Raw genomic sequence first — 13,256 nt, forward strand, 5'->3', positions numbered from 1 at the left:
CTGTTTGGACTCAGAGCGACCACCCCTGAACATCGGGGACCTGCCCAGAGGAGGGGGAAGAGGACTGTGGCCGCTTGGATTCAGAGTGACTATACCAGAGCTACAGGCGGTTGCCAGAGGAGGAGTGGCGCGGCGAGCTGTTTGGACTCAGAGCGACCCTTCTGAACACCGGGGCCTGCCCGGAGGAGGAGGAGGAGGAGGAGGAGGAGGAGGAGCGCAGTGGGTCGCTTGGACTCGCAGTGACTGCATTAGAGCTGCAGGCTGCTGCTCAGAGGAGGGGGCGATTGGTGAGTTGTTTGGACTCAAAGCGAATGCTCCTGAACACAGGGGGGCTGACTGGAGGAGAAGCGCAGTGGGTCGCTTGGTCTCGAGTGGCCGCACCAGAGCTCTGGGCGGCTGCCTGGAGGAGGCATGCAGCGGGTCACATGGATTCAGAGCGACTCAGAGCGACTGCTCCTGAACACCCTGGGGGTTACCTGGAGGAGGAGGAGGAACAGGGCGGGTCACATGGACTCGGAGTGACTGCCCAGGACTATGGGTGGTTGGTGGGAGGAGGAGGCACGCAGTGAGTTGCCTGGACTCCTACTGACCGCAGCGGAACACTGGGCGGCTGTCTGGAGGAAGAGGTGTGCAGCGGGTCTCTGGGACTCAGAACGATTGTACGGGGCTCCAGGTGGCTGCTCACAGGAGGGGCCGCATAGCCAGGCGATTAAGTGCAGAGCAGGGTCCCAGGACCTAGGAGGCTTCTTGGTGGAAGAGCCCCACAGAGACACGCTTAGGGGCGGAGCGAAGATTCCAGGACTGCGGGCAGATTCTCTGAGGAGGGGCAGCCTAAGGAGATTCATCTGCGAAGGGTGAGGCTCCCAGGCCCAGGAGGTAGGGCCGGGCCCCTGGGAACTTTGCAGAGAAAGGCAGCCCAGCCCAGGCGGTAGCTGTAAGTTGAGGGGAACCTCTAGGAGGGGAACTGACCAGCGAGACCTCCCCACCCAGTGAGTCTTCCCTGCCGGGTGAGATTTCCCCACAAGGACAGTAAAACCAGAGACACAGGCCCAAACAGGCCTTGCCTCAGCCCGCAGCCTAGTTCCCCTTTGGATGACCATTGGTCAACAAGTGGAGGCACCTCTGCCCACTAGCAGGGAATATACCCCACCTGAAGGCCATCACTCCTAGAGAGGCAGCTTCCTTGTGGAGCACCGCATTATCAACTTCCTCCAAGACTTCAGCCTACTGAAGGCTAAGAGGGGATATATAGAAATCTTCAGGGACATTGTAAGTCAGTGGAGGAAATCTGCAATATCTCAACGGTCCACTGATACCTGAACAATATGAGAAAACAATGAAAGAAAATGCCGCAAACAAATCTAGATGTTACATCAATAAAACCCAATGACAGCATGGCAGAAGAAATGACAGAAAAAGGGGTTCAGAATGTACATAATTAAAATGATCAGAGAAGCAAACGATGAGATGAAAGAGCAAATGCACGCACTGAATGATGAGATGAAAGAGCAAAGGCAGGCATTGAATGATCCCACCAATTGACAGTTAAAAGAGCAAATACAGGAAGCAAAAGATCATTTCAATAAAGAGTTAGAGATATTAAAAAAAAAACAAACAGAAATCCTTGACATGAAGGAAACAATAAACCAAATTAAGAACTCCATAGAAAGCATATCCAGTAGGATAGAACACCTGGAAAACAGAACCTCAGACATTGAAGACAAAATATTTAATCTTGAAAACAAAGCTGAACAAACAGAGAAGATGGTAAGAAATCATGAACAGGATCTACAAGAACTATGGGATATCATGAAAAGGTCAAATTTAAGAATTATTGGGATTGAGGAAGGCCTAGAGAAACAAGCCAAAGGAATGAACAATTTATTCAATGAAATAATATCAGAAAATTTCCCAAATCTGAAGAATGAAATGGAAAATCAAGTTCAAGAGGCTTATAGGACTCCAAATACACAAAATTACAACAGACCCACACCAAGGCACATTATACTGAAAATACCTAACATACAAAATAAAGACAGAATTTTAAAGGCTGTGAGAGAAAAGAACCAAATTACATTCAGGGGGAAACCAAATCGGATATCAGCAGATTTTTTAATCCAGACCCTAAAAGCTAGAAGGGCCTGGAACAACATTTTTCAAGCCCTGAAAGAAAATGGATGCCAACCAAGAATCTTATACCCAGGAAAACTTACCTTCAAATTTGATGATGAAATAAAATCCTTCCATGATAAACAAAAGCTAGAAGAATTTACAAAAAGAAAGCCAGCACTACAGAACATTCTCAGCAAAATATTCCATGAGGAAGAGATAAAAAACAAAGAGGCAAATCAGCAAAGGGAGGAATTATCCTAAAGGAATTGTCAAACAAAGGAGGAACCAAGTTGGGTCAAATAAATAAATAAATAAATAAAATTTTAAAAATGAACCAAATGACGGGGAAACCAAATCATATCTCAATAATAACCCTGAATGTTAATGGCCTGAATTCATCAATCAAAAGACATAGACTGGCAGATTGGATTAAAAAGAAAGATCCAACAATATGTTGCCTACAAGAGACTCACCTCATAGAAAAAGATACCCATAGACTAAAGGTGAAAGGATGGGGAAAAACATACCATGCACATGGACTCAGCAAAAAAGCTGGAGTATCCATCCTCATTTCCGATAATGTGGACTTCAAGCCAAAGTTAGTCAGAAGGGATAAAGGACATTTCATACTGCTTAAGGGAAGTATAAATCAGCAAGATATAACAATCATAAACATCTATGCCCCAAACAGTGGCTCATCCATGTATGTCAAACAAATCCTTCTCAATTTCAGAAACCAAATAGACCATAACACAATAATACTAGGTGATTATCAGAATCTCTGGGACACTATGAAAGCAGTACTTAGAGGGAAATTTATTTCATGGAGCGCATTTAATAAGAGAAGTAAAACTCAACAAATAAACGACCTAACACTACAGCTCAAAGCCCTAGAAAAAGAAGAATAGACCAGCACCAAAAGTAGTAGAAGACAGGAAATAGTTAAACTCAGAGCTGAAATTAATGAAATTGAAACAAAAGAAACAATACGAAAAATTGACAAAATAAATAGTTGGTTCTTCGAAAAAATAAACAAAATTGATAAACCTTTAGCCACACTAACAAAGAGAAGACGAGAGAAAACCCAAATCACTAAAATTCAGAATGAACAAGGAAATATCACAAAAGACACGATTGAAATACAAAACATAATTAGAAGCTATTTTGAAAATCTATACTCCAACAAAATAGAAAATTTCGAAGACATCAACAGGTTTCTAGAGACATATGAATTGCCTAAACTGAACGAGGAGGACATATACAATTTAAATAGAACAATTTCAAGTACTGAAATAGAAGAAGTCATCAAAAGCCTACCAACAAAGAAAAGTCCGGGACCAGATGGGTTCTCAGCCGAGTTCTACAAAACCTTTAAAGAAGAGCTCATTCCAATACTTCTCAAAGTATTCCATAAAAGAAGAGGAGGGAACCCTCCCAAACTCATTCTATGAAGCCAGTATCACACTGATACCTAAACCAGACAGAGACTCATCAAGGAAAGAAAATTTCAGACCAATATCCTTAATGAACATCGATGCAAAAATTCTCAATAAAATTTTAGCAAATCGCATACAAAAACATATTAAAAAGATAGTGCACCATGATCAAGTGGGTTTCATCCCAGGGATGCAAGGTTGGTTCAACATCAGGAAATCAATAAATATAATTCACCATATCAATAGACTTAAAGTCAAGAATCACATGATTATTTCAACAGATGCAGAAAAAGCATTTGATAAAATACAGCACCCCTTCATGCTCAAAACGCTAGAAAAAATAGGGATAGTGGGAACATTCCTTAACATTGTAAAGGCCATTTATGCTAAGCCCGTGGCTAATATCATTCTAAATGGTGAAAAACTGAAAGCATTCCCCCTAAAAACTGGAACAAGGCAGGGATGCCCTCTTTCACCACTTCTATTCAACATCGTTCTTGAGACTCTAGCCAGAGCAATTAGACAAACCAAAGAAATTAAAGGGATACGAATTGGAAGAGAAGAACTCAAACTATCCCTGTTCGCTGATGACATGATTATATATTTAGAGGAACCTGAAAATTCCACCAGAAAACTCTTAGAACTCATAAGTGAATTCAGTAAAGTAGCAGGTTACAAGATCAATGCTCATAAATCCAATGCATTTTTATACATAAGTGATGAATCTTCAGACTATGGGAACTCATGGACTAAATGTATTTGCATTGTCAGATGGTTGTGAGCTTTTGGGAGACAGGGGCAGAATGTTATGGTTTGGATGTGAGGTGTGCCCCAAAAGCTCACATGAGAGACAATGCAGGAAGGTTCAGAGCAGAAATGACTAGGTGGTAAGAGTCTAACCCAATCAGTGAATGAATCCCTCGTGGGATTAATTGAAATGGTAGGGTGTGGCTGGAGGAGATTGGAATCTGGGCATGACTTTTGGTATATATATTTGTATCTGTTGAGTGGAGACTCTCTGCTTCCTGAGGGTGTGAGCTGCTTCCCTCTGCCACACCTCTGCCATGATATTCTGCCTCACCTCCAGCCTCAAGGAATGGAGCCAGCCTTCTGTGGACTAAGACTTCTGAAACATAAGCCCTCAAATAAACTTTTTCTCCTTTAAAAAATAAAAATAAAAAAACAAAATAAAAAAAATCTTTCCTAAAAAAAAAAAAAAAGAATACAAATAATCCAATCAACAAATGGGCTAAGGAAATGAATAGACACTTCACAGAAGAAGATCTACAAGCAATCAACAAACATATGGAAAAATGTTCAACATCTCTAGTAATAAGAGAAATGCAAATCAAAACCACCCTAAGATTCCATCTCACCCCGATTAGAATGGCGATTATCAAGAATACAAGCAACAGGTGTTGGCGAGGATGTGGGAAGAAAGGTACACTCATACATTGCTGGTGGGGCTGCAAATTAGTGCAGCCACTCTGGAAAGCAGTGTGGAGATTCCTTAGAAAACTTGGAATGGAACCACCATTTGACCCAGCTCTCCCACTCCTCGGCCTACACCCAAAGGACTTAAAATCAGCATACTACAGAGATACAGCCACATCAATGTTCACAGCTGCTCAATTCACAATAGCCAGACTGTTGAACCAACCTAGATGCCCTTCAATTGATGAATGGATAAAGAAACTGTGGTATATATATACAATGGAATATTACTCAGCCATAAAGAATGATAAAATTATGGCATTTGCAGGCAAATGGATGAAATTGGAGAATATCATGCTAAGTGAGATAAGCCAATCTCAAAAAACCAAAGGACGAATGATATCGCTAATAAGTGGATGATGACACATAATGGGGGGAGGGAAGGGTTAGTGTTAGGGTTAGAGTTAGGGTTAGGGAGGGGGCAAGAATGGAGGAAGGAAGGACTATATAGAGGGAAAAGAGGGGTGGGAGGGGTGGGGGGAAGGGAAAAAAATAACAGAATGAATCAAACAACATTACTCTATGTAAATTTATGATTACACAAATGGTATGCCTTTACGCCATGTACAAACAGAGAAACAACATGTATCCCATTTGTTTACAATAAAAAATAAAAAAATTAAAAAATTAAAAAAAACTTTTGTTATTGCCAACTAGAGATTAAATGGAAGAATCTCAAATTACAAATTGATGGAAAATGTTAATATGCTCATATTCTAATATATTAAACTTTCAGTTTATGTCCATTAAGTTAGGTACAGATACCTCTCATTTAGCATAAAAGATAAGCTTCAATAAAGTTTGCCGATAATCAAATCTCAGTATAAAAATCATTTTATTACATTTCCAATATGGAATTCAGGATTTTAGTTTCTGAGTGTAAAGCTTTCTAAATACACAGAAAATAGGCCTATGTATGTTTTGGTGAAAATGAGTGAAATGCAAGGCTGTAGTGGAGTTTCTAATAAACTGTACTTTTTTCTTTGTGGTTTTCCAGATTATTTAATTTTCTATATTAAATATTGCCTTAGGACCCATCAACTTAGGGATACTTCCGTTCTCTTCTTTATCTTAGTTTCTTTATAATAAGATAAAAACTGGAGGACACCAAAAAACAGAGCAATCTAAGGGTACATTCCCTTTCTTCTTAACCCCCATTGAAGTATTACCCAGGTATTACCTGCACTGTTCCACCAAAGACCACATTCTTGAATGGGCTTCTTTTTCAAAAACAGAGTAAGATAAATTTCTAAGCAAATATATTCTAAAGATAATTTATAGATATGGAGAGCACTCTTTGTTGCTACCTATCTTCTAGAAAGAGACACAAAGATCTTTATGTACCTTGCTTAAAAACAGATTAAAAATCATAGCCTATTAAACCCATCTGCTTCCAGGATAAGGAAGCTCTCTTGGCATTGGAATTATCAAGCATTAAATTCTGAGTTTTCCTTAACAAATATTTATAATTTTTATAATCTGAAAACAATAAAGTATCTTTATATTTAAAAATTAAAATGTTTATATTCACAAAGGAAAAATTATAATTTTCTGAAAATTAATAGAACTACAAAAAAGTTATATTCAGCACCAGTTGAAGCATAAAAGCACAGAAAATGAAAATGTTTTAAAAATGCTAAAAAAGCAATCTAATATTCTTTATGTAGCTTTGAATCTCCTTCAGAGGAAGAGTTACTGCTAACAACTCAGTTTTTCTTTTATCAGTTCCTGACATGCAATAGGAGCTCAATATTTGCCAAATGAATGAATTTAACATTAAATGAACTGCCTAATGTTTAATTTTTATACCAAAGACATTCTCCCAAGAATCTCAACCACAATAATCCCATTTCCAGAAGGGAACCACAATTAATATTTGAATGGACCTCTTTCTACATGTTTTTATACATGTGAAAAAGAAAGGGAAGGATTGAAGAAGGCAGGAAGGGAAAAAATGGCATCACACTATAGCACTTTCCATATAAAAACAGATTGGGATACTTTCCTTCTACCTTATTAACTCTTTAATAACTGTGAAAATTTACCAATAAGCCAGATATTTTCACCAGCTAAGACATTAAATGAAGAGAAATAATGGTACTAATAATAATGGCTAGGGTTATTTTATTTTTCTTTCCACATTTTTTATGGGTGCATTATAGTTGTACATAATGATGGGATTTGTGGTTACATATTCACACATGCACACAATATAACAATATAATCTAGCCAATATCACTCCCCAGCACTTTCCCCCTTCCTCCCCACCCACCCCTGGGTCTCTTTCCTCTAGAGTTCCCTTTGATTGTCATGAGTTCCCTGCCCCTCCCCTTTGTTTTCCTTTTTACTCTCTAGCTTCCACATATGAAGAAAACATACGACCTTGACCTTATTTGGCTTATTTCACTTAACATAAAGCTCTCTAGTTCCATCCATTTTCCTACAAATGACATAATTTTGTTTTTCTTTATAGCTGAATAAAACTCAATTGCATATATAGACGACATTTTCTTTATCCATTCATCCACTGATGGACACCTAGGCTGGTTCCATAGTTTGGCTATTGTGAATTGTGCTGCTCTAAACACAGGTATGCATGTATTGCTATAGTATGATGGCTTTAAAAAATTATTTGGGATAAATACTAAGGAGTAGTATAGCTGGGTCATATGATGGTTCCATGCCTGTGGTCATATGGTGGTTCCTTTTGAGAAATCTCCATACTAATTTCCATAGTGGCTGTAATAATTTGCAATCCTATTAATAGTATAAAAGTGTTCCTTTTTCTCTGCATTGTCTCTAGCATTTACTATTGTTTGTATTGTTGATAACTGCCATTCTGACTGGTGTTAAATGAAATCTCAGTGTAATTTTGGTTTGCATTTTTCTAATTGCTAATGGTGTTGAATATTTTTTCATATATTTGTTGGTCATTTGTATTTCTTCTTTTGAGAAGTGTCCATTTAATTCATTTGTCCATTTTTTAATTGGGTTATTTACTTTTTAGTCTTAAGTATTTTGAGTTCTTTATATAGTATAGATATTAATCCTATCATAAGAGTAGATAGCAAAAATTTTCTCCCATTCTTTAGGTTCTCTCTTCATATTTCCATTGCTGTACAGAGACTCTTTAATTTGATGCCATACAATTTATTAACTCTTGGCATTATTTCCTTTCCTGAGCTTTAAGTGTTACATGAAGAAAGCTGTTGCCTGTTGAGTACTGTTTTAAATGCTTCATATTCAAACTCCATTATTTACAGCTAAGTACTATTATTTACAGATAAAGAAACTAGAATACATTACTTGCCTAAGGTTAAGACAGTAAGCAGCAGGGTCAAGATTTGTAGCCACCATTTTGTCTTGGTAGCCTATGTCCATGATTACTACTACCTCTGTGATGTTAAAAGTATTACAGATCAATTTTTATTTAACAATGATGTATACCAGATGTAAACATAATAGAACATAATTTAAAAAAAAAACTCTCTCAGAAGTCGGGCGTGATGGTGTACACACTGGGATCAGTGACTTGGGAGGCTGAGGCAGGAGAATCCCAAATTTAAGGCCAGCCTCTGAAACTTAGGAAGACTCTATAAAATATAAAAAAGAGCTGAGGATTAAAAAAAAGGCTCAGAATGTGGCTCAGCAGAGCACCCCTGTGTTTAATCTCCAATACCAAAACAAAAACCAAAATTTTCCCAGAATCTTCTATACTTAAGAGTGGCTTCATTATAGAAGAAAAAGTAGGTCCCAATCTTCAACATGTCGGCTTAGGATCAGACTTCCTTAACAGGACTCCCATAGCACAAGAAATAAAAGCAAGAATCATTAACTGGGATAGATTCAAACTAAATAGCTTTCTCTCAGCAAAGGAAACTATCAGCAATGCAAAGAGAGAGCCTACAGAGTGGGAGAAAATCTTTGCCAATCATACTTCAGATAGAGCACTAATTTCCAGAATAAATAAAGAACTCAAAAAACTCTACACGAAGAATACAAATAACCCAATCAACAAATGCCCTAAAGATATGAACAGACACTTCACAGAAGAAGATCTACAAGCAATCAACAAACATATGAAAAAATGTTCACCATCTTTAGTAATAAGAGAAATGCAAATCAAAACTACACTAAGATTCCATCTCACCCCAATTAGAATGGCGATTATCAAGAATACAAGCAACAATAGGTGTTGGAGAGGACGTGGGGAAAAAGGTACACTCGTACATTGCTGGTGGGACTGCAAATTAGTGCAGCCACTCTGGAAAGCAGTGTGGAGATTCCTTAGAAAACTTGGAATGGAACCACCATTTGACCCAGCTATCCCACTCCTTGGCCTATACCCAAAGGACTTAAAATCAGCACACCAGAGAGATACAGCCGCATCAATGTTCACAGCTGCTCAATTCACAATAGCCAGATTGTGGAACCAACCTAGATGTCCTTCAATTGATGAATGGATGAAGAAACTGTGGTATGTACAATGGAATATTACTCAGCTATAAAGAATAATAAAATTATGGCATTTGCAGGCAAATGGATGAAATTGGAGAATATCATGCTAAGTGAGATAAGCCAATCTCAAAAAACCAAAAGACGAATGATCTCACTGATAAGCGGATGATGACACATAATGGGGAGTGGGAGGGGGGCAAGAATGGAGGAAGGAGGGAAAAGAGGGGTGGGAGGGGTGGGGGGAAGGAAAAAAATAACAGAATGAATCAAACATCATTACTCTATGTAAATGTATGATTATGCAAATGGTATGCTGTTACTCCACGTACAAACAGAAACAACATGTATCCTATTTGTTTACAATAAAAATAAATTTAAAAAAAAAGAGTGGCTTCAAAGTAAGCATACAGAGAGATTGAATGTTCAGTTTAAGAGTCTGCCATTAGTCAAAAACATTTGAATTAGTAAAATAAATACGAATTTCCTTTACTTCATAAACTGAACCAGAAAACAGATCTAAGTGCCTTATTGTACTTTTTTAGAACCTAAAGCAGCTTTATGTTAAGTGAAACATGTCTTATCCATTTGCTTGTCACTAAGTGGTTTATGACTATTTTTTAAGAACCTATCCCCCCCTCAAATACACACATACACACACACACACACACATACACACACACACACACACACACACACACCACATTTTTAAAATACGTGACACAGGGCTGGGGTTGTGGCTCAGTGGTAGAAAATTTGCCTGGCATATGTGAAGCACTGGGTTCAATTCTCAGCACCACATATAAATAAATAAATAATAAAGGTCCATCAACAACTAAAATAAAATTTTAAAAGTATATATGGCACAGACTATAAATTCAGATCCAAGAGTGTTTTGAATAATGATAGAATGTTTGAAATAAACACAGAGTAAACAAAAGTAACTATTCTGAAGAGGACAATATTCAACTGGCGGTTTAAGGTAGGTCTGGTAAAAGTTAGCATACTTTACAAGTTTACTCCATTTATGGCATAGTTTGAAGTTTCCATTCCCTCCAAAACTCACGCTGAAACTTAATCCCCAGGTAACAGTGTTGGGAGGTGGGGTCTAATGAGAGGCATTTATGTCATGAAGACTCCACCCTCACAAATGGATCAGTGCTGCTACAAAAAAAGTGCTCAATGGACTGGGTTTGTTTTCTTACCCTCTTCTGCCATGTGAAGAAAATGTTCTTCCCTTGTGGATCACAGAGTTCAAGGGACCATCTTAGAAAGGGATATTGGTTCTTCTCGAACACCAAATCTGCCAGGACCTGGAGCCTCCAGAACTATGAAAAAAAAAAAAAAAAATGTCTGTTCCTTATAAATTATCCAGTCTGTAGTATTTTGTTAAAGTAGCACAAAATGGATTAAGACAGTTCAGTAGTCCACTTCATATCAACCATCAACGAAGTAACTTATGCCCATGTTGACTAGTCTGTTCCCAAACTGTTGATCTGATAAGTACTACATATCATATCAAAAGTGTTGCAGATCCAAGATTATTAATTTTAATACTAGCTAACTTTCAAATTTATCTATTTATTTATTTTGGTACCAAGGATTGAACCCAGGGGTGTTTTACCACTGAACTACATATGTAGTCTTTTTTATTTTTTATTGCAGCAGGAACTAAGGTTGACCTCAAACATGTGATACCCCTGCCTCAGCCTTCTGAATAACTGGGATCAAATTTCTTTTAACACAAATTGATTGCACTCCAGCTGACAGTAACAGTAAGAACAAAATGACAGCTTTCAGAGATGCTTTACCTTTAACTGAATCTAATCAAACAGAGGATAATGGTTAAAAACAATAAAAATAGTGCACACACGTAAGTATTTTCAATATCACCAAAACAGCATCATCACCACCAACATTTTGAAGTGACACCAAGGAATAGTAAGAGGTTGTTTCAGAAGATGTTCTTGTGTCAAATGAAAGATCAAGTTTTTTCCTACCTCTGTTACTGATTTTCTAGACTTTAAGTCAATCTTTTTTCCTGGAAATATAATCATCTGTCCTAGTTTCATAGAATAATAGAAATAAAAAAAACTTCTTTGCACACATAATTATTAAGCAAATGATAAAGTCTTGCAAGACAGTTAATATTGTCTAATGAGTGACCATGAGAACAGTAAATTTCCTAATAACCTGCTAAGCATAATTAACTAACCTAGTACTATTCCATAAAACCCCAACAATTAATATTATTCAACCTAACATCTAGAAAAACAGCTAGGAGTTTTGTAGTAGACGATCCTATTAAAATAATTCTAAAAGGTATTGCCTATATTTAATCTAAAAGCTCAATTTAGAACATAGAAACACAGAAAATCATACTCATTGAAGTATTTATTGATCAGTAAGGCTTTTGGTCTGCCAACTCAAAAGTACTCTCTCATTAAATAGCTCCTATCTTTTGCCAACCACTCATCATCAAAATAATGATGCTTAGTTTATTGCCAGAGCACAGTAAAGAATCAAGTATATAATGACCTCATGTGGCAAATGACTATAACTACTGATTTTTTCCCCGCTAAAGTATACTTTTACTGTATATATAGTATATACACACACACATAAACACACATGTAAGGTACAAGTGATATATAATATGTATAGAATGTGGAATAATTAAATCAAGCTAATCAACATATCTCAAATACCAGCTTTTGTGATGAGAATGTTTGAAATTTACTCTTAATAATTTTGAAACATACAACACATTAACTACAGTCACTGTGTTGTACAACACATCTCAAAAAAACTACTTCTGTCTAAACAAAACTTTGTACCCTTTGACCAGCATCTCCCCATTCTTCCTACCACTTAGCCTCTGGTAACCACCATTCTACTCTCTTCTTCTATGAATTTGTTTTACATTCCACATATAAGTGAGATGATGTGTTATCTGTGACTGGGTTATATCTAATGTCCTCTAGGTTCAACCACATTATCACAAATGACAGGATCGAGTTATTTTTGTATTTTATGTGTGTGGGGGGGTCTTTTTGGCACCAGGGATTGAACTCAGGGGTACTTAACACTCCAGCCCTTTTTATTTTGAGACAGGGCCTCACTAAGGTTTTAGGACCTTGCTAAGTTGCTGAGGCTGACTTTGAACTTGCCATTCTCATGCCTCAGCCTCCAGAATCACAAGGATTACCGGTATGCACCACTGTGACTGGCGACTTCCTTCTTTTTTAAAGGTGAAATAGTAGTCCATTGTGTGTGTGTGTGTGTGTGTGTGTGTGTGTATGTGTATTCTTTAACCATTCATGAGTTGATAAACACTTAAGGTGATTCAACATCTTGGCTGTAAATAATACTGCAAATGAACGTGACAATCCAGACATCTCCTCAATAGCTGATTTCAAATCCTTTGGCTATATATCCGGAAGTGGAACTGCTGGATTATATTGGCTGTTTTTAGGGGTTTTTTTGGGTTTATTTATTTATTTATTTAGAGGAACCTCCGTATTGTTTTCCATAATGGCTACAGCAATTTACCTTCCCACTACCAGTGTACAAGGGTTCCCTTTTCTTCACATCCTTACCGACTTCTTGGTTTTTTGGTTTTTTTGTCTATAATAGCTATTCTAACAGGTATTTTTAATTTGCATTTCTCTAATGATTAGTGATGCTAAGTATTTTTTTTCTGCTGACCACTTGTAAGCCTTCTGTTTTAAAAAAATACTTTCAGCTATAGATGGACAA

Source organism: Sciurus vulgaris, assembly GCF_902686455.1.
Source record: "Sciurus vulgaris genome assembly, chromosome: 9".
Lineage (NCBI taxonomy): Eukaryota > Metazoa > Chordata > Mammalia > Rodentia > Sciuridae > Sciurus > Sciurus vulgaris.